Here is a 22,320-nt window from a genome sequence, read left to right on the forward strand (position 1 = left end):
CTATGCATGCACATGTGGTCCTGCACAGCTCAGGACCCAGTGGTGAGCTCCCCACATCCTTTCCCCTACCTGCACCGCCCTCCCCCACCCCTTGCAGGTTGCTTCAACTCCTCTCCATGCAGCAAGTCTGCCTATCTTTGCTCCTGCTGGGGTAAAACAGATACACAAACTCATGGTCCATCCACCATCCACTGCCACCAGTGCTGGACAAGGCCCCTATCAGCCTACCTTTTAGTTTTTCCAAGTTGGACCTTGTAAATTGACACCTTGTTGTAGATTTCTTTGCATTTCCCTGATTCGAGGCAGTTTTAAGCCTGCTGCATACTTGCTAGCCTTTCGCAATGCCTGTTGTGTAAATTGCCTGTTCATACCTTTCACCCTTCTGTTATCACTGCTGTGGTTGTTCCCTTTCACTTGTTCCCACAAAGGCCCTGACTACCCAAGGTATTGGTCCTTCAGTTCAGACACTCCCTCCTTTTCTCTTCTGTCACTGATCTGTCTTTTGTCTTCACTCACTGCGACTGCTTTAAGCAGAAATCCCATCTGCACACTTGGTCGCTAAATATCATGGCCTCTGTAGGCCCTGAGCTTGCCACCAAGACTGGACAGGTTGAGTTCTTAGGCCAAGAGACTTACAGCATTAGAGGTTTTGCTCTATATTACTTTTTACTTTGTGCATTGATTCTTTATTGAACCTTGTAATGTGCAGTTAGTACTCTATAGTCAAAAGGGATATGAATAAGCAAATAGGTCCATGATAGCAGAATGGAGAAACATACACACACATATCACAAAATAAACAGCAAATGTGTCATATATCCCCAAACTTGGAAGCAATCAACACGTCCCTCGATAGGTGAATGGATAAATAAATCGTGGTACATTCTGACAATGGAATAGTATTCAGCACTAAAAAGAAATGAGATTTCAACCCATGAAAAGCCATGAAGGAAACTTAAATGCACATTGATAAGTGTTTAAAGAGGTCCATCTGACAAGGCCATAGGCTGCATGATTCCAACTCTATGACTTCTTTAAAAGGCACAGCTATGTAGACCATGAAAAAGACCAACAATGGCAAGGGGTTGGGGGAAGAAGGGATGAAAGGTAGGACACAGGGGAAGTCTAGGGAGAACCACTCTGTACGGATTGTTCAGGGAACCCACCTTGTGTGGTGGGTGCAGCTCACGCCTTTGACAAGCTCACGGGACACACACCACCAAGTGCAAACTCCAGTGCCATCTGTGGACTCTGGGAGATGCTGATGCCGCCAACGTAGGCGCAACACACGTAACGGGAACACACGTACCGCTCCGGTGCGGGTGCTGAGGGTAGGGAAGGCTGTGCTACACAGCCATGAGGATTCCTGGCACAAAAACACGCCAGGCAGAGGGGAGAGCAAAGGCCCCCGGGCAGGGGCGAGCTGTGTGTGTGTTCTGGGCTGGGTGGGCGGGTCTGGCAGCAGGGGAGGAAGAGACAGGCACTGGCAAGTAGGCCCTTATGAAAACTCTGGATTTCATTCCTCTCCCGACTGACACAACATTCGTTAGTCAACACCTGAGGTTTAAGGTGACTGCACATTGCAGCTGATGTTACAGTGAGAGGAGGTCAGTTTTGTTGCATCATTTTCCAGGATCACCCCCTCACCACCTCCCCAGGTAGAGGATGCTGGGAAGTTCAGATAAGGTAAAGTGCCTGTAACAACAACCTGTTGGCCCTGTACAAACACTGGCTGTGACCATCACTGGAGTTGTGCTTGTGGACAACAAGAAGCCAGGAAGACTTTTATTTTTAATCAGAAGAGATAAATCAGTTGTAACTCTCTTCAGTGACATTACTGTAAGAATTTGGAAAAATGAATCCTTTGAAAGCTCTTTTTTAAATAAAAACAAGGAAAAGACTTTCCTAGCTCTAGCCTGGTCATTTTCTGAATCATTTAGTGCAGTGTTCTGTTGATTCAAAAATGTTTTCAATTAAGAAAGACAAAACTTCCTGTCCCGGATTAATCAAAATTCCCTGTAAGTGACTTAAATTAGCAACAGAAAAGAAAGCTTCATCAACTTGAAAATTAAACCAAGCAGCGCTCGGCTTATTATTTGGAAATGCAAGTCAAAGGAAAATTTAATAGAAACTTCTTAATAAAACAGCACGTGCTTAAAATTTTCCATTGCAGAATTCAGTAACCAGCAGCACATTAGGCCACACGCCAGGCAGCACAGCTCAGCAGCTACCTCTGGGAACAGCCTCCATCCCCACGGACAGGTCACGGCCTCTCCCTTTGTCCAAAGGGAGCTAGGAATCGCTGCCCCCCCCCCTCCGCAACACCATTTTTCAGTAGCCGGCACTCACCCCCTGCTCCCTGCCGCGTGGCTCAGAGCTTGCTGCTCCAGCCCTCTCCACCTGCTTGTCTCCTACAACCAGGGGTCGGCTCCTCAGCCAGCTCCTCCTGCTCTCCGCAGCCACAGCACCACGGTCCCTCAGTGCACGGCACTTGTCCCGCACGGCGTCCACGCCTAGGACCTAGAGATGCCCAGTGAGCATCTGCCGAATGGGTGAGTGGCACGAGGCTCCTGAGCCGTCGCTGTAGACGTACTTGACCTGGCAGGTCAAAGGTCCACAGATGTCTCCCCTGGGAATCCCAGCTGCACTGGGACTCAAGCCGGGATCCTCACCTGTTCCCAGTGATCAGAGGCTTTTCATTTTCATCAAGTCTTTGGCTCCAACATTGGATGCTGTCAGTGCAAGGTAGAAGCTGCTGACAGTGCCTCCCTTTCTGATAAAAATCTGAAAAAGCCAAAGAAATGGGGTTTGTTAGCTTTGTGTCACTACAGTGAAATACCCGAGGAAACTCACTTTATGACAGGAAGGTTCGGAGGTTCAGGTGCAAGATCAGGCAGCCCCATGGGTTTGGCCTCTGACAAGAGTGGCAGTGGCAGACCATGGAGTACAGGCAGAGGAAGGAGCCAGGGAACCAGGGAGCAAAGAGACAGGCTGGGCCCACTCGGCTCCACACCCAATCCCGTCGTGAGAACTGCCTTCTGAGGCCACGCCCCCAGTCGCCAAAAGCCCTCCCACCGGCCCACCTCCCCGACCCCGCCCTTGGATTTAGATTCTACCCTCCAGTTCCACTGGGATGCCTGGAGCTTAAACATCTACAAGAGCTTGGGACCAAATCCGGTTCAGAGCACAGGGTGGGTTTCCCGACGACACGAGACTGCATATCCAGCAGGTCCCGAGGCCAGCTCCCTGTCTGCTTCTACGTAGGGCGGCAGCTGCCCCTTTACTGCCTGCCCCGTCTAATTAAGGAAGGCTGGAATAAAACAGGAGTGGGTGGGGACTGCACGATGGCTCTTCAAGGTCGTGTCTTCACAGTGCTCCTCACCTGTTTCCCCTGCGTGACCTTCCTCGGCCCCAAGGAACTCGCCTTAGGTTAAGTCTCAGGGCCGGCGCTGTGGTGCAGCAGGTTAAAGCCCTGGCCTAAAGCACAGGCATCCTGTATGGGCGCGGGTTCGAGTCTCGGCTGCCCCACTTCTGATCCAGCTCTCTGCTGAGTCCTGGGATAGCGGTAGAAGATGGCCCAAGTCCTTGGGCCCCTGTACCCATATGGGAGATCTGGAGGAAGCTCCTGGCTCCTGGCTTCAGATCAGTTCCGGCCATTGTGGCCAGTTGGGGAGTGAACAATCGGATGAAAGACCTCTCTCTCTCTCTCTCTCTCTCTCTCTCTGCCTCTCCTCTCTATGTGTAACTCTGACTCTCAAATAAAAAATAAATAAATAAATATTTTTAAAAAAGTTAGTCTTGAGCCGGCGCCGTGGCTCAATAGGCTAATCCTCCACCTTGCGGCGCCGGCACACCGGGTTCTAGTCCCGGTTGGGGCGCCGGATTCTGTCCCGGTTGCCCCTCTTCCAGGCCAGCTCTCTGCTATGGCCAGGGAGTGCAGTGGAGGATGGCCCAGGTGCTTGGGCCCTGCACCCCATGGGAGACCAGGAAAAAGCACCTGGATCCTGGATCCTGCCATCGGATCAGCGCGGTGCGCCGGCTGCAGCGGCGGCCATTGGAGGGTGAACCAACGGCAAAGGAAGACCTTTCTCTCTCTGTCTCTCTCTCTCACTGTCCACTCTGCCTGTCAAAAATAAAAAAAAAAAAAAAAAAAAAAGTTAGTCTCTGTTTCCAAACAGAATTGTGGCAAAGGGACTGTAAACACCCACTAATTAAAACATGCTTTCTGTACGTGATAGTAAACGGAACACTCACACCAATCATAGAGAATGCAAGTCCGTGCCTTGGCTGGGGTCCATCATGAACTCTCTAGCCCCAAAGACTTCCGTCTGGTCCGCTGTTTTCCCAACTGTGGTTGCAGACCACCAGAATCAACACCATCAAGGAGCTTTGGACAAACATCAGAATTCCTGGGGGCTTCCAGCAGTCCTTGTATTGTAAGTAGGCTGTCCAGGTGACTCCTACAGACGCCGTGGTCTGGGGGCCAAGAATCTGGTCTCGCCCTCGTGTTCTACAGAGAGGAAACCGGGGCACAGGCCTGGGCTCACCCCCTGATGAGGAGCGACGGGGAGACTGAGTCCCTGAGCAGAGGGGCCGAGCAGGTGCGAGTCTTCATCAAGGCGCGCTGGAGCTACAACTAAACACGTGCTTCCTGTTCACCCCATTCCCAAATCCCTGGGAACCGGGTACAGCTCCAAAGCCTGGGATGGCAGTAGGGCTCCATCCAGGGGGCAATGGGGCTTTAGAGTCCAGCTCAGCCCTTCTGGCCCAGGACAGCCCAGGTGGGGTTGCAGGGGTGGGGCAGGGAAGGCACACAGAGAAATAACAGTGTGGAGCATCCGGAATACAGTAAGGCCTGGATCCAAGAGCCACTGATGGCAATTGCCCTATGTTCCAAGTATCGAGGTTTTCTGAGACTCCTTGCAGAATTTCACAGCCTGTCTGGAAGGTCATTGGGTTTTTTTTTTTTTTTTTTCCCCAAGAGTTCATGGCCTGCCATGTCTTTGGGGCATGCAATCCTCACAGAGGTCAAGAAAAACTAGCCCGGAGTGCAAGGCTGCATGATCCGCGCACGCAACAAAAATCCCACTGCCCTTTAGAAAGCAATTTATTTTTCTTTCCAGAACTCAGAACTCTGTTGATGGAACACGGAGGCCTAAGTAGGAAGGATCGCTTTCTCATCGTGGGGCTCCGGGGAGAAGGAAATCATTGTTACTCAGAATAGCTTTCCCGTCGTAAGCCAGGGTGTAGCTGCGAAGGGTGAACTTGCGAAGTCTCCCCTCTGGGGACTGAGCTATTCATAACGCCAGAAAGCACGGGGCGCACCCGGCTAAGGTCACTGCCGTTCCCCCTCCAGCCCTTCATCACCGGGCCCTGGCGAGGGCTGATTTATTTGAGTGGAGATGAGATTACCAGTGGTGCACAGCCTTCCTGGATGCCAGCCTCAGCCGCACTGTGGGAACGCCGGCAGGCGCTACTGTGTCAAGGGCAAAGTCAAGAGCAGCCCAGTGCAACAGCCAGGCGCAGCTCGCCAGCGTGATCGCTGGCCCGGATCCAGGCAGCCAGAGCCTGCCCTCACTCCTCTGGGCCTGCTCCTGACCTGGAAGCCATGGGGACAGGAGCTCCCGGCCAAGGTTACGGGAGTGGTGTGCTCCCCTCGGCCAGTGCACCTTCTTCCCTTGCAAAGCTCTCTCCACGCCTGCCCAAACAAACCCTCCAGGCCCCCACGCTGTGTGTCTTTGCCCATGTTCTCAATTCCAGGACCTCAAGTTTCTTAAATTTTATTTATACCAAAAAGTATTCATTTGTGTTCACAAATTCTAATGGTGAAATAAGTACTCATTAAGATCCCAGAGTGGCAGGAAAGAAGACACAGGTTGGGAGGGGCTGGCTTTGTAGCACAGCGGGTTAACCTGCAAGCTGCAGTGCCGGCATCCCATGTGGGCGCTGGTTCGAGTCCCAGCTGCTCCACTTCTTATCCAGCTTCCTGCTAATGCGCCTGGGAAAGCAGCTGGGGCCCCTGCATCCACATGGGAGACCCGGATGGAGTTCTGGGCTCTTGGCTGCACCACGTGGGGAGTGAACCAGCAGATGAAAGCTTTCTCTCTCTTTCTCTTTCAACTAAATACTTTGTAAAAGAAGACAAAAGTTTGCAACACTCTGATGGGCTTCATTGAGACCGTGACACCTGATTGGACACACGTTTTGAGCAAGGCTCACGCAATAAAAAATAAAACTCTCCCATCTCGTAATAGTCTCCAGTCTTGACCCCTTCCCAGCACCACAGTGGCACATAAGATATGACATCAACTGGGGGACTTTACGCTGAGAAGAGGTGGGCGGTGTCGGTCACGGGGCCCTTCCTGGCAGTGGGGGTAATTCTGGGTTCTCTTCTGCCTTCTCTGTGTAGTAGGTGTCCCACAGTGACCTTTCAGCCGCGGCTGTGGTGGAATCTGAGCTGTGTAGACACCAGGGCCCTCTGTGAGCTCATACAGTTGTGTTAATAGTGAAGAGATCTTGGGACGGGTGTTTGGCCCAGCTGCTAAGTTGCCACTTGGGACACCCACCCCTCATCACCAACCTCTCATCTCAGAGTATATGGGTTCAAGTCCAAGCTCCTCCCCCAACTCCAGCCTCCTGCTACCATGCACGTAGTCTGGGAAGTGGGGTTGACAGCTCAAGGAGCTGGACCCCCACCACCCATGTGGGAGACCTCGATGGTGTTTCTGGCTCCTGGCTTGGCCTGATGCAGCCCTGAGCGCTGGGGGCACCTAAGGAGTGAACTGGTAGACGGGAGAGTTCACTGTCTCTGTCTCTCTATCTTCCAAATAAACTTCTAAGAAAATAATCTTTTTTTAAAAAATGAAAATATCCGAAAATAAATGCAATTGAGACAAAATATTCCAAGACAAAGAAGGGTCAGTGCTAGTGTTTATATATGAGGGCACTTCAAAAAGTTCACAGAAGATGGAAATAAAAGAAAAGCTGACTTTGGTACAATTGAAATCCATGTGACTTTGGTGCAAAGAAAAAAATGAAACGAGCGTGTGGAGAGTGTGTTCTTCCATGCTACATGCTTTCCACAAACTTTTGGAAGAAAAATACAGAAGAAACACTCATTAGACCAGCTTTGCCCAGAAAAATCTTGCCCCTTCCGCTGAGCAGCCTACTGGTGACAGCCACATCCCCCCAAAGGGGGCTCTGCATGCCCCAAAGCCTCAAAGGGCTGCGGGAGATGACGGCCATGGTGGGTGTGCCTGCTGGGGCCTGCAGTGTCCCACTGTGGCACTGATGGGGACTGCTGGCCTGGGCTGGCCTGGGCTGGCCTGGGCTCCTGGGACAGCACCGTGGCCACCTGGAGTCAGAGGGGTTTCGGTCACTGGCTGGTGAGCCATGGCTGCCGGGTCCTATTTGCTGAGGTTGCCTGTTGTTCACCCAGAAAGTCATCTCTCCAGGCTGTTTTTTCCGCCGCCTTCTCCATTGCCTGGTTCCAAGTCTGCGCAGACCTGGTGGCCCACTCCAGTTTACCAAAATCGCAAGACAAGAAAGTGCAAATGCCCAACAGTGCAGTGCGAATGCAACCCGACAAGGCCTAAACTCTGGCGACACACTGCAGTTGCCGCTGGGAAGCCTGGGTCCCATGTTTTTGCTCGCATGAGCCCTGTCTACTCCAGAGCGGGGTAGGCTCGGTCCCACTAAGAGGGTGAGGACATCCTTTGTGGGCTGCAAGGCATTGTGGGATCCAGCCTGAGGACCAGCCTCCCCGGCGCCACCCCCACATTCTCTCCCTTGTGAGCTCAGCATTTGGGAAGAACGGAAGGTCACAGCTTCCACGCGAGCCTCGAATGCAACGAGGAAGGATCTTCTCGTGCTGCTACATGGCGGAGTGGACACGTAGGAAAGGGTTTTGCCTTTTACCACGCTCTAGAGCACGCAGCGTCACACGGCGAGTGGTAGAACCCGCACTCAGGTCTGGATCGCTTCGTTCCAACACTACCGGCGGCTGAAGAGTGCACTCTTTCAATAAAGGAGGTCGACTAACAAGGCCAAATCTCACGCTGAAGAAGGGGGAAGCGGGTGTGGAGAAGCGGCGTGGGTGCCTGTCCTCAGAGGGCACCATGGGGCCGGGAAAGGCTTCGTCTCTGGAGATTTCCATGGCTCTTTGGGCCCAAAGTTTCAGGATCTCTAGGACAATACAAATGCCAGGAAGGACTGCCTCGTTGGCAGAGGTAAGACCTCCACCAGTAATTGCCACACGGGGAACCGTGCCCCACAGGGAACGTGTATGTGGCAAACAGCCCACTTTTATAGAGAAATGGATAGGAAGTGGATCGACCACGTTATGAAGAAGGCTTATTTCAGGGACTACTCTACCTGTTTAAGATAATCCCAGAGCAAACGAAACACTGCCTGGGTGGGGTGCCTTTATCCTGGGGTCACCCAGTGAAACTGTCTTACGGAACTGGTTGGAGGGTGAGTGATTTAAGCTTAATGAGTTTTGAAGGTCCTATTAAACTTTTTTTAAAAATATTTATTTATTTATTTGAAAGTCAGAGTTACACACAGAGAGAAGGAGAGGCAGAGAGTGAGACAAAGGTCTTCCATCCACTGGTTCACTCCCCAGTTGGCCGCAACGGCAGGAGCTGCACCAATCCGGAGCTAGGAGCCAGGAGCCAGGAGCCCCAGCCCTGTTAAACTCTTGACAACTATGTTTTAATCGAGGGATGGGATGGTTAAGTGGATATTTGAAGCAACCTAGAAATTACAACGCAGAGGGGCCAGCACTGTGGTGTAGCAGGTAAAACCACCACCTGCAGTACCGGCATCCCATACGGGCGATGGTTTGAGTCCCGGCTGCCCCACTTCTGATCCAGCTCCCTGCTATGGCCTGGGAAAGCAGTGGAAGATGGCCTAGGTCCTTGGGCCCCTGTACCTGTGTGGGAGACCCGGAAAAAGCTGCTGGCTCCTGGCTTCGGATCGGCCCAGCTCCAGCAGGTGTGGCCATATGTGGAGTGAACCAGCGGATGGAAGACCTCTTTTTTGCTCTCTCTGCCTCTATCTATATATAACTCTGCCTTTCAAGTAAATAACTAAATCTTTAAGAAAAAAAGGAAATTACAATGCAGAGAAAATGAAACAGAACACACTGAGGTACTCTTCTGTTTCCAGGACTGTTGTAGTCTCAGCATAAATGGGACCGTTAAGAGGGAACTAACTGTATTTCTCCATTGAAAGAGGAATGGCAGCTGTGGCCCAAAGGGTGATGCCTGAATTCAGACCACAATTGTCTTTTTAGTTCTAGAAGTCAAGTCCAAACAACCGTTATCTAGATTAGAAGAAACAAAGTGACAGGAGAGAGGAAGGTTCCAAAATACTCTGCTTTCACCATTTTCAGTGTAAATTTGTCTAGGCTTAATTTTGTGTTTCTCCATCTTACTAATATGATAGCGTAGGTATAATTTTGCCTCTTATTCTAGAAAAGTACACAGTAGTTCCCCATATAAGGGGCATCAGTTATCCACAGCCAACCATAGTCTGAAAATATTAAATGCAAAAGTCCAGAAATGAACAATTGATATGTTTTAAACTAAACACCGTTCTGAGTGGCAGGATGAAATCTCACAGCATCCTGCAATGTCCCGTCTGGGAGGCGAGTGCTCCCTTTGTCCAGGCTGGCCACCCTGTGCACACTACCAGTCTCTTAGAAGCCATCGTGGGGATTGGACTGGATGTCACTTCTTCCAGGCCAAGTCCAACAGGTCACTCCAGCTGCGTCGTTTGGGTCCAGAATGACAGACGTCTTCCATGCGCACCAGAGAGCCCTTTTCCTGCCCAGCCCACGAGCAGTCTGAGAGGAGCTGGTCACACAGTGAACCAGTTTCTCACTGCTCCGGGACCACACCTGGTGGGTACACCCCACTGATGGGCCAAGCTCACGTCTCCGTCCTGGGGCTCACGTCCAAAGCGACTCCCAGGGTGAGTGCAGGCCCTGTTCACTGAGGCTCCGCAAAGCCTTCTCAGAATCTTGTCGGGTCAGACTCACGTGGAGGGCGTGTGGGACTGAACCCCGGCTTTCTGGCTGAGTAGGTCATGGGAGGCCCTTGAGTCTGCATTTCTCGTTTGCAAGTGATGCGAAGCTTGTGCTGCTGGTCCAGGGACCCCCTTTGAGAACCTCTGCAGCAACTTGACCTAGAAGCCCCGTCTTGAAGTGCCAGCTCTGTCTCCACCAGGTTCCCTCCACAGTGTCCCTGTCTGGGGACAGCTGTCTGCTGCCTAGCAGCTGGCGGCTCCGGGGGCTGAAACGGCTCTTTCAGGCCTGCAGGCTCCAATCCGTCCGCCTGAATGTGTTCTTTATTCGGTGCATTCCGGGACAGTCCGAGGTTGCTGCGGCAGCGCACGGCCCAGCTCCCCCGTGATTGTCGCCTGAGGCCCCTGAGGCTGAGCGCTGATTTCTAAGGAGCCCTGCAGCTGCAAGGCGGCGGCAGCCTAGTTTCTAGAAAAATCCCTCCCGCTCGGTTAAGGAGCCTGTCATTGTTAAATGCAAACCTCCCCGGAGCCTGGGTATTGGCTGGGACCTGAGCAGAGGCCCCGGAGTGTGCTGGGAACGCCTCAGAAGTGCAGAGCAGCCCATTTGTGTGTGCGGCAGGTGACCCAGGAGGTGAGACCCTGGGATGGCCCAGCGAATTCTTTCCTCTGCCCTCCACACCCTAAGAGATGCAACTCAGGCTGAGCAGCAGCCTACAGAGATGCGGAATCGATTCTGCCAGGATTAGCCAATCGCTGCAGAGAGGCCAAGGGTGGGGTGGCCTGCAGGGGACTGCCCTCCCTGAAGCTATGATGGCGTGCCGTGGTCCCCCCAAGCCCCTCGCCCCTCACCACTGCGCAGGGGAAGGGGCAGACTGCTCCTCCAAGCCCTAGGCTAGGAAGCAGGGCTTCGGGGGCTCCTGGGTGGGCTCAGGATGCATCCACTGGGTTCAGGTTGCGGAGACACAGCTTGCACGCTGGGACCACCAGTGCGGAGTCCTGGAGCAGAGGACTGGCTTCAGCTACCAGAGGGAGCAGCTCCCTGGAGCCCAGACGCGAGCTGGTCCCCAGATGCTGCCTGCAGGGTCGGGCAGCCCAGGCCGGGCGCTGCAGGAGGCTCCAGAGGCAGCTCCCTGGAGAAGAGGGCGTCACTTGAGTCTTGGAACTGCGTCAGGGGCTGGCCATCCAGGATTCACTGAGAAATGACTCCACCCAACACCAGGAGAAGGACTCTAAGCGCCTGCCAAACCCAGAGAACATCGAAGCAGTGTGCAGTCCAGGCAGGATGGCTTCGTCCTGCCCGGTCCCCGTGCGCCAGAGCCCGGATGGTTGTATTTGCAGCCTCTGGGGGACCAGGTGAATGAGGGCAAAGCCCCCCAGGTTCCCTCCCCGTGGGACTTGGGAGTGCAGGAAATACGCACTTCAAATGCAGGTTCAGGACCATGCATCACCAGGTGTTCTTTTCAATTGACACGTCATAACGGTACAGGTACAGGGCACGGTGTGATGTGTCGGTACATGTGGATGATGTGTAATTATCATGTAATTAACATGTAATTATCAGATCAGGGCTGCGGGGGCTTGAACATGATTCGCCTCCTGAACACGGGACTTCACACTCCAAAAGCCTCGGCTGATTGTGCTAAGAAGGTGGAAACTAGGCCTGCCCCATGACTCACTAGGCTAATCCTCCGCCTGTGGCGCCGGCACACCGGATTCTATTCCTGGTTGGGGCGCCGGATTCTGTTCTGGTTGCTCCTCTTCCAGGCCAGCTCTCTGCTGTGGCCAGGGAGTGCAGTGGAGGATGGCCCAAGTCCTTGGGCCCTGCACCCCATGGGAGACCAGGAGAAGCACCTGGCTCCTGCCTTTGGATCAGCGTGGTGTGCCGGCCGCGGTGCACCGGCCACGGCGGCCATTGGAGGGTGAACCAACGGCAAAGGAAGACCTTTCTCTCTGTCTCTCTCTCTCACTGTCCACTCTGCCTGTCAAAAAAGAAGAAGAAGAAGAAGAAGAAGAAGAAGAAGAAGAAGAAGAAGAAGAAGAAGAAGAAGGTGGAAACTTGATCCAATTGTGGTGTTCAGGATGCGAAGCTTGTGGGAGCTCCTGAGGTCACCAGGGCGCGTCTCAGAGCCTGTTCCCAGAAGACAGCTTGCGGTCAATCCGAGCTGGACCTGGTCTTCCTCTCTCCTTCCTGGCTCCCCGTGTGGCCTCTCTTCCACATACACTCTATGATCCACCACCGCCACCCTCCACAGAGGCCAAAGCAAGGCTGACCTGGGCATGCACCTCCAGAATCGTGAGCCAAATAAACCTTTTCTCGCCCTAAGTAGGCTCCGTCAGGTATTTCATTAGAGTAATGAGAAGCTGACTAATACAGAAATCAGTACCAAGAATTCGCCGTGGAACACCTGTAACTCTACCGGAGGAGGTGGAGGCGGCTTTGGAATTGGCTGACTAGAAGTTGGAAAAGCTTGGAGGAGCAGGCTAGAGAAAGTCTAAAATGCTATAAGCGGAATATTCTAGGTGATTCTAGAGAGAGCTTAGAAGACCAGAAGAGGGGGTGGGCAGCGTTGTGGCACAGAGGGTTAAGCGGCTGCCTGTGACATCAGCATCCCACATGAGCACCTGCTGGTATCCCGGGCTGCTCCCTGATAGTGGCCCTGAGAAAGCAGCAGAATATGGCCCAAGTGACTGGGCCCCTGCCACCAATGGGGGAGACCTGGATGGAGTTCTAGCCTCCTGGCTTCAGGCTGGCCCGGCCCCGGGCCATTGTGGACGTTCAGGGAGTAAACCAACAGATGGAAGCTATTTCCCTTCCCCTCCCTGCCCCACCCCACCATCACTCTGCCTTTCAAATAAAATAAAATTCTTTTTAAGAAGCCCAGAATGTGATAGAAATATGGACAGTAAAGACCACACTGTTGAGATTTCAGATGGAAATGAAGATCCCATTGGGACCTACACTCAAGGCCATTCTTGTTATTCCACGATAAAGAGCCTGGCCTCACCGTGTCCACACCCTGGAACTTTGTGGAAGGCCCACCTTCAAAATGATGCATCAGGGGCCGCCATTGCGGTGTAATGGGTTAAGCTGCAGCCTGCAATGCCAGCATCCCACATGGGTGAAGAGTCCTGGCTGCTCTACTTCTGATCCAGTGTCCTGCTAATGAGCCTGGGAAAACAGTGAAGATGGCCCAAGTGCTTGGGCCCCTGCACCCAAGTGGCAGACCTGGAAGAAACTCCTGGCTCCTGGCTTCACTCCTGGCTTCAGATCATCCTGGCTCCGGCCATTGTGGCCAACTGGGGACTGAACCAGTAGATAAAGGATTTCTCTCTCTCTCCCTATCTCTCTCTCTCTCTCTCTGTAACTCTGTTTTTCAAATAAATAAAATAAATCCCTGAAAAATGATGGGTCATTTTATTTGGTGGAAGAGATTTCAAAAAGAGCAAAATGTTCAGACTGTGGCACACACACCCAGCTTCCATTACTGCTGCGATCCTCAGAGGCCAAACCGGTGGGGCTGCCTGAGCTTGGACTTGAACCTGCAGAACCTTGAGCCAAAATATTCTTTCTACGCACTGTCAGACATTTCATTATAGCAACAAAACATTGACTAATATATCAGGCAATTGGCAAGAGCAATTTCTGGGGCCCAGTTTGGAAAATTGAGGACATTCGCTGGGGACGGTGGCCTGTTGCATCCAGTTTCCCCTTCACACCACACACGTTTATCTAGTATGACATTTCCTTTCCCCTGTCTAGGGCTACACATTTTCCTTTTGATATTTAAAGCCCACATTAACTGTGCATCTTCCTATATGCTACTCACTTAAATGTACGTGTTAAATTTAACTTTGCAGCCACGCTGTAAGATACTATCAGCCATTGTACAGACAAGGAGTCTATGGCGCTGATTCACTCAGTGGCCTGCGCAGGTCCAGGTGGTGCTGCTGGGATCAGAACCCAGGCAGCAGGTGCAGACCTGAGTTTTTAACCTGTGTAGCAATGGTACTCGACTGGATGACTTAGCCTCCTGGCAATGTCCACAGACGTTTGTGGTCCTCAGAACTTGGGCAGAGAGCAGTGTTCCTGGCATCCAGTGGAGACCAGGGCTTTTCTGGTACCCACCCTACAAAGCACCGGACTGTGTCCTAGAAGAGAACTACTGGCCCAAATGTCAATACGGTTGGTCCTCTGTATCCATGGAGGATAGGTTCCAGGATCCCTCATGGAACCAAAATCCACAGATGTCACCAATCCCTTATATAAAATGCCATGGTATCTGCATATGACCCGCACCCACATTCCATATACTTTGAATCATCTCTAGATTACTTTTACTACCTAATACGATGTAAATGCCATGTAAACGGCTGTTACGCAGGAATAACGACAAGGGGGAAAATTCTGCACGTGCTCAGTGCAGATGCAATCCCCCCCCACAACATTTTCAATCCATAGTTGGTTGAAATTGCAGGTGCAAAACCCAAGGGCGCAGGCTTACTGTCCCGCCAGTGTTGAAAAAAACTTGCTCTATTGCCTTCTCCTTTCATTTACTTTCCAAATGGACAGAGTTTTGTTTTTCTGATGGTCATTATAAAAAAGTTCATCAGTACAGAAAAACAGACGCTAGGAAGTGAACATGACCTGCAGGCTCGCTCACCAGAGACAACCGTGGCTAACGCACTGTGTGCATGCATTCGGGTTTCCCCTGTGTGCACAAGCACACACACACACACACACACACACACTTCTCACCCGTGCAGTACTTTTCTCCCACTTTAAAGAATGTAATCATTGGGGCCAGCGCTGTGGCACAGCGCTTTCAGCTGTCTCCTCTGATGCCGGCATCCCGTATGGGCACAGGTTTCAGTCCCAGCTGTTCCACTTCTGATCCAGCTCCCTGCTAATGTGCCTGGGAGGGCAGCAGAGGATGGCCCAAGTGCTTGGGACCCTGCAGTCACGGGGGAGACCCAGAGGAAGCGTCTGGCTTTGGCCTGGCCCAGCCCCAGCTGTTGTGACCATTTAGGAAATGAATCAGCCTTTGTCTCTCTCTCTCTCTCTCTCTCTCTCTCTCTCTCTCTCTCTCCCCATAATTCTCCCTTTCAAATAAAGAAAATAAATTTTAAAAAATGTAATCCTGCTAGATGTTGACACTGAAGGCTTCGTTTTATTTCACCATCTGTCGTGCTTCACAGCATGTCTCATAGACTTCTTTCCCTACCAGTAAGCACAGATCATGGCAGCTGGCTCTCAGAGAAGCCATTCTGTGGCACACCAAGAGTGGGGTGGGACAGCTCCTTGGCCTAGTGGTTAAGCTTCCAATGAGGATGTCCACATCCCATATAAGAGTGCCTGGACTCAAGTCCCAGGCTCCTCCTGACTCCAGCTTCCTGCTGATGTGCACCCCAGGAGACACCTGAGTGACAGCTCGAGTGCCTGGGTCTCTGCCACCGGGAGGCCTGGATGGAGCTCTTGGCTCCTGGCTTCATCCTGACCCAGCTCCAGCTGTTGTAATCATTTGGGGATTGAGCCAATGGATGGAATACCTTTCTATCTCTCTCTCTCTCTCTCTCTCTAATAATTTTTAAAAACTGAATTGGAGGGGCTGGCACTGTGGTGTAGCAGGTTATGCTGCTACCTACAGCACTGGCATCCCATATGGGCACCAGTTCAAGTTCTGGCTGCTCCACTTCTGATCCAGCTCAAGTACTTGGGCCCCTGCACCCACATGGGGGACCCAGAAGAAGCTCCTGGCTCCTGGCTTCAGTCCAGCCCAGCTCCGGCCATTGTGGCCATTTTTGGGGAGTGAACCAGTGGATGGACCTCTCTCTCTCTCTCTCTCTCTCTCTCTCCATTTCAAATAAATACATAAATCTTTTTAAAAACTGACTTGGAAGTCTGTGGGGGCTTTTTTGGCTGGAGGGTTCCTGGCATTTGGTGGGTAAGGGTCCATGAGCGCTGGGTGTCCCACATTATGCACACCAGTCACTCTGATGGAGGTTACCCCACATAGTTTTGAATCAATGCACCAGACATTCATGTCTTTGAAAAGCTTTATAAGAATAATCTGAGCCCAGATCCAAACTTCAGTTTAGACACAATTAATTTTTCCATGTTTTTAACATATGCTACTTTTCCCAGGGGAATTGAAGGAAATGTGGACCTCGCTTTGTTCATTTTGGAAGCTCTCATCAGCAGTGGCAATGCAGCTACTGAGGTCTGGGCTCCTTGGGCACACACAGGAAGTCAGTCTTCCTGCATGGAAACTTCACGGTGAAGCCTTTGACATCCGCGATGTCTACTGGTATATTTGTGCACTTACATGTTGAAGCACATACATGTTGAAACTCTACATTGCAGATTTCTCTTATTTATTTAGCCTTCATGTTACAGTTAAGACAGCTAATTGATTTTTTTTTTTGACAGGCAGAATTAGACAGTGAGAGAGAGAGACAGAGAGAAAGGTCTTCCTTCCATTGGTTCACCCCCCAAATGGCCGCTACAGCCGGCACTACACCGATCCGAATCCAGGAGCCAGATGCTTCCTCCTGGTCTCTCACACAAGTGCAGAGGCCCAAGGACTTGGGCCATCCTCCACTGCCTTCCCAGGCCATAGCAGAGAGCTGGATCGGAAGTGGAGCAGCCGGGTCTCAAATTGGCGCCCATATGGGATGCCGGCGCTTCAGGCCAGGGCTTTAACCTGCTGCACCACAGCACCAGCCCCAACAGATATATTTCTAAATATATTTCTAGGCACTCACTGAATTATTTCTTTAGGGAAAATCTTCCTAGGAGCGGAATTGCTGAGTCATAGGTTAGGAGTGGAACTGCTGAGTCATAGGTGTGCACATGGTCCGTTTTAGTGTCATTTTTCCAAATTTTCCCACGAAGAGCCTAGAACACACCTGTGTGAGGCTTGGTGAGAGGGAGATGATGTACAGCGGGCCCTGCAGGTGCTGGCTCCTGGGGGTTGTGGGGGCACCGTGGAGGAAGAAGCCCACGCTGGGGGCAACAGAGACAGGGCTGCACCAGAGCAATGTCACCGGGCACTACGGAGTCCTTCCTGACCCAGGCCTCTGTGGAATCAGAAAGCATCTCTTTCATAAACTCTGTTCTAGCGCACCAGCATGAAAGGATTTTGTTCGTGGTAACAAACATTCCTGGTGGTGCAGAAATCTAACTCCGTGTCCGAGGGCTCTGGTGCCTCTTAGTGGTGCTTTTCACTGACCTTGTTCATGTGCTGAGCTGGGTCTTCTCCAAATTCACGTGTTGAAGCCCCAGCCCCGGGCTGTGCTTCCAATGTGCTCCCCAGACATCCATGTGGCAGACACTGAATGTGCAGCTGCTAACGGTGTCTGGAGGTGGGGAGGTGATTAGGATGAGGTGAGGTCAAGAGAGTGGGGGTCCCCATGATGGCCCTGGTGGCTTGGTAAGAAGAGGAAGAGGCATCTGCACTTCACTCTGGTTCTGTCTCACCTGTGACCTCCTCCACCACGTAACGGTGCAACAAGAAGGCTCTTGTCAAATGCCGGCACCAGGCTCTTGGACTTCCTAGGCTCCAGACCGCAGGCGAACTAACTCTGATTCCTCATAAACTGCCCAGTCTGTCAGATTCAGGTAGAGCAGCCGATGATGAACTCAGACAGCACGGTGCCTTCTTTGGAAACAGGGTTGCCGACGGGGTCATGAAGATGTCGTCATACTGGTACAGGGTGAGTCCATCACCCCATCTGACTGGTTGTCCTCATGAAGAGTGCACACAGGTCATGCGAAAATGTAGGCGGAGGTCAGGGTGTTGCTTCTACAAGCCAAGGAGCAGGCAAGATTTCCAGAAACTACCAGAAGCTGCAGCCCTCAGCCCCCAGAGACCAACACAACCAGCAGGTTCCCTAACTTCCAGCCCGGAAAGGAGTGAAACCCAAAGAGGTCACGAGACTCACGCACACCACATACCTGGCTGGCAGCAGGCACAGGCCTAGAACTCCTGTCTCGTGCATCCTATCCAGTATCCTTTCTGCCGCGGGTTTGGGCAGAAAACACCTGCAAGGCTCATGCCCCCCCCAACAAACCCACTTGGGAAGCCTTTAAAAGTGAGCTCAACAAACCACATTTCTGACGGTGGCGTCAGAGGATCTGAGTTTTTAAAAATTCACCTGGTTTGGAAATTCTTTTTATTTATTTATTTGACAGGCAGAGTGGACAGTGAGAGAGAGAGAGAGACAGAGAGAAAGGTCTTCCTTTTGCCGTTGGTTCACCCTCCAATGGCCGCCGCGGCCGGCGCACCGCACTGATCCGAAGGCAGGAGCCAGGTGCTTCTCCTGGTCTCCCATGGGGTGCAGGGCCCAAGCACTTGGGCCATCCTCCGCTGCACTCCCTGGCCACAGCAGAGAGCTGGCCTGGAAGAGGGGCAACCGGGACAGAATCCGGCGCCCCGACTGGGACTAGAACCCGGCGTGCCGGCACCGCAAGGCGGAGGATTAGCCTAGTGAGCCGCAGCGCCGGCTTGGAAATTCTCGCACACCCGGGCTGCAGGTTAGAAGGGGTGAGCTTTGCCTGAGGGCTGCACAGACCCGGCTGGGACTGCAGCATCTACAAGGGGTCAAATCGTCCACAGAGGTGCAGGCCAGGTGCAGTGTTTGTTTCTTTTTTGAATGTTTTCAATTTGCGGTTGGTTGCATCTGCAGATATGGTGGCTGAACTGCGCTGAAATCCTCTGCCCCCTTGTAACAGGACGGAAACACCACCTAGGGCCTCGGTAGGCTGAGCGTCATGGGCAGCACCCAGCACCCATGCGCCTGGCACATCCAGCTCACGTCCATAAGGAAGTGAGTGTAACATTGCCAATGCCCTGTCTTGGGGCCACACCATTGCTTGGTGTAGAAGCTCCTTTTCCTGGTTTTTGTCTCCTTTAACAAGACCACTGGCTCACATGCTCTCCCTTACCTGTCTTTGTCCTGCTCTAAAAATCCTACTCATTCTCCAACGTCAGGGGTCTCCTCCTCTGGATGCCTTTCTCAGTCTTCAAGTCAAGTCAGCCCTCCCTCCCGGTGCCCCGCCCCCCGACTCAGCCTCCAATGACCTGGCTGCAGTCTGATTAGTCATGGTGTGGGCTGTTCTGTCTGTCACCCTCACTCGCCTACACCCCACGCTGAGTGCTGTGGCGCACAGGAGCTGCCTATTATGACCTGACTTGGAATCAATGAGGGTGCTCGTTCCCAGTCCAACAGTGCCCCACTGGCCTCCTTGGCTGGCCATGAGCTGGGATGCTGGTGACCGTGACTCATCCACATGGCCTTTCACTCGACTTCAAAGGGTGCACTGGCAGAGTGTTCGTGTCCGGGGGGAGCAGTCAACTTAACTGTAATTACTAGGGAATGACAAGAAGAATTCCAGGTCGTGGGTTCCTAAGAGATTCTTCTTTCAAGCTGCAATGGGCACCCCGTGGGGATAGCGAGGGAACCCCCCGGGGCAGGCCTGACTCTGATGTGGAGTGGAGCCCGCCGGTTCCTCGGGAACTAAGGCATCACCTGAGTGGGGGAGCGGGATCATCGCAGCCGCCGCTCTGGAACAGTGCGTTTCCCAGGACCCTCTGCGCCCCGTCTCATCACCGACGTGTCAGGGCGTTAGGTCAAACACAACGGAAGAGCGAGAAGCTGACTAATGGCGTGCTGCGGGCTATTTTTCCCTTAAATAACTTCCCCTTTCATCTGTTCTAACACACCGATGTGAAAGGAAATTTCTGCCACTCTCTGCCCTTCATGAAATGTGGCTACACAGGTTTGAGGTAGATGGTGTCACTCACGTGGACGCTGTGAGCAAAACTACAGGCAGCACTCTACAGGGTCAGTGTCAGGGCAAGAAGGATAATATCAGGCAATTACATAATAATATATAATATGTAATAATGATAATATCAGGCAATTAAAATGCACCAAGGGGCCAGTGGTGTGGCTCAGCAGGTTAGGCTGCCTCCTGTAGTGCAGGCATCCCATTATTGGAGCAGCAGTTTGGGTCCTGGCTGTTCTGCTTCTGATCCAACTCCCTGCTAATGCGCCTGGAAAGCAGCAGAGGGAGGCTGTCGCCCACATGTGAGATGCAGGTGGAATTCCAGGCTCCTGATTCAGCCTGGCCCAGATCTGGTTGTTCGGGCCATTTGGGGACTGAACCAGTGGATGAAAGTTTCCCTCTCTCTCTCTCTCTCTTTCTGTCTCTCTAACTCGCCCCTTGGTCACTCTGCCTTTCAAATAAATAAATACATCTTTTTACAAAAACATCTATCCAAAGGGGCCGGCACTGTAGCGTGGTGGGCTGAGTCTCCACCTACAGTCCCAGCATCCCATGCAGGTGCTGGTTCACGTCCTGGCTGCTCCTCTTCTGACCCAGCTCCCTGCTTATGGCCTGGGAAAGCAGAAGATGGCCAAAGCACTTGGGCCCCTGCACCCGCGTGGGAGACCTGGAAGATGCTCAGGGCGTGGGCACAGCCCTGGCTGTTGTGGCCATTTGGGGAGTGAGCCAGTAGATGGAAGTTCTCTCTCTCTCCCTAACTCTCTCCTTGTCACTCCACATTTCAAATGAATAAATAATTAACAATAAAAATCTGTCCAAAACCTCTGAGCTCCTGTTTGCCAGGATGATTGTGTTCTCTGCCTGCCTGCTGGACTGACCAGTGCTGCTGACCACCAGCTGGCAAACACTTAGGAACGTGGGGACCTGGAGTTTTCCAGTAAACCAGTAATCATGGCAGAGAACGGCTTCTAAATGCTTCTTCCTCCTGCTCCTCTCCACTCTCGGTTGCTCATCTATTAAGAATGCTGCACGGGTGGGAACAATGGAGGAGGGAGAGGGGTGGGAGTGTGGGTGGGAAGAATCACCATGCTCCTAAAGCTGTAATTATGAAGTGTATAACGTTTGTAACCATAGAGCTGTATAGTTCTGCATATATTCCTACAGACTTACTTCTAAGGGTACAGTTTAAAAACTTTAAAAACTTGCTGGGTAGTAAAAATACTATCTTACGCATTAAAGTGATCATATGGATAGGGTTAAGGGTCTGGTAATAATAATAAATAGAATTAAAAAGGAGTGGATGTTCCAACATGGGAAGCAGTCCACACAGCAGACTCACAGAATGACAATCGCTTTATGTAGCACTATGACCCCAGAACCAGCCCTTAAGGCATTCTGGTCTGGCTGAAAAGCCCACAAGAGCATTTCAGGCATGGAAAACCAAGATACTGACAAAAAATGTCCTACATGAAGGATCTCTGTGAGTGAGACCCCAGTGGAAAGAAGGGGCCCATCAAAAAAGGATGTACTTTTCTCTGAAGGGAGGAGAGAACTTCCACTTTGCTTATGGCCTTGTCTAAACACTGATGGAGTCTGGATTCAAAAGGCTTCCATAGCCTAGGCAGCTCATGTCAAGAGCCTTGGGTAGTCACTGACATCATACTTAAGAGTGTTAATTGTTAAATTAACAACAGGAGTCACTGTGCACTTATTCCCCATGCAGGACCTCTGTCCTCAAAGAGTTATATTATAATTATGTCTAAGTGCTCAAAAAAGATGTATCATTCTTGGGTGCTTCTTTAATTAAGTTTCTAAAAAAACAGTGAAATTAACTTCGAACAATGACTTTGAACAGCCCTTGTCTCGACTGTTGAGGAATAATTTTTTTTTTATTTTTTCCATGCAAATTGTTGAACTCTTTGCTTAGAGTTGGTCTTCTGTATATAAAGTGTATAAAGTTAGTCAAAAATAGATCTTAGTAGAGAATGGGACTAAGAATGGGAGAGGGAGGAGGAGGAGGGGTAGGAGAGTGGGTATGGTGGGAAGAATCACTATATTCCTAAAGTTGTACTTATGAAACGCATGAGGTCTGTAGTACCTAAATAAAAGGTTTCTTTGGGGGGAGAAAAATAAATACAAAAAATACAAATAAAAAGAATGCTGCTCGGGGCCACCGCTGTAGTCTACTAGGTAAAGTCACTGCCTGTAGTGGGGGCACCTCTTTTAGGCACCGGTTCACGTCCCAGCTGCTCCACTTCTGATCCAGCTCTCTGTTATGGCCTGGGACAGCAGTAGAAGATGGCCCAAGCCCTTGGGCCCCTGCATGTGTGTGGGACACCAGAAGAAGCTCCTGGCTTCTGGCTTCAGATGGGTTCAGCTCCGGCCGTTGTGGCCATTTGGGGAGTGAACCAGTAGATGGAAGACCCGCCCCCCTTATTTATTTGAGAGGCAGAGAGACACAAAGAGACAGAGATAAAGAGACAGACACAGAGAGACAGACAGAGAGC

The 22,320-nt window shown here is 51.7% G+C and overlaps 1 long non-coding RNA gene across 1 annotated transcript in view; it reads right to left on the reverse strand.

The window, feature by feature from the left end:
* Positions 1 to 2,384: 2,384 nt before the first annotated feature.
* The window catches only part of LOC138849723 (uncharacterized), a 30,026-nt gene continuing 10,090 nt past the window's right edge, over positions 2,385 to 22,320 (reverse strand). Inside the window, exons 2-3 of the long non-coding RNA XR_011388835.1 lie at positions 2,673 to 2,784; positions 2,385 to 2,520 (exon numbers count right to left, since the gene is read on the reverse strand). This is a non-coding gene — a long non-coding RNA (uncharacterized lncRNA). The remainder of the gene's footprint in view (positions 2,521 to 2,672; positions 2,785 to 22,320) is intronic.

This window comes from Oryctolagus cuniculus, chromosome 5 (assembly GCF_964237555.1).
Source record: "Oryctolagus cuniculus chromosome 5, mOryCun1.1, whole genome shotgun sequence".
In the NCBI taxonomy this organism is placed as follows: domain Eukaryota; kingdom Metazoa; phylum Chordata; class Mammalia; order Lagomorpha; family Leporidae; genus Oryctolagus; species Oryctolagus cuniculus.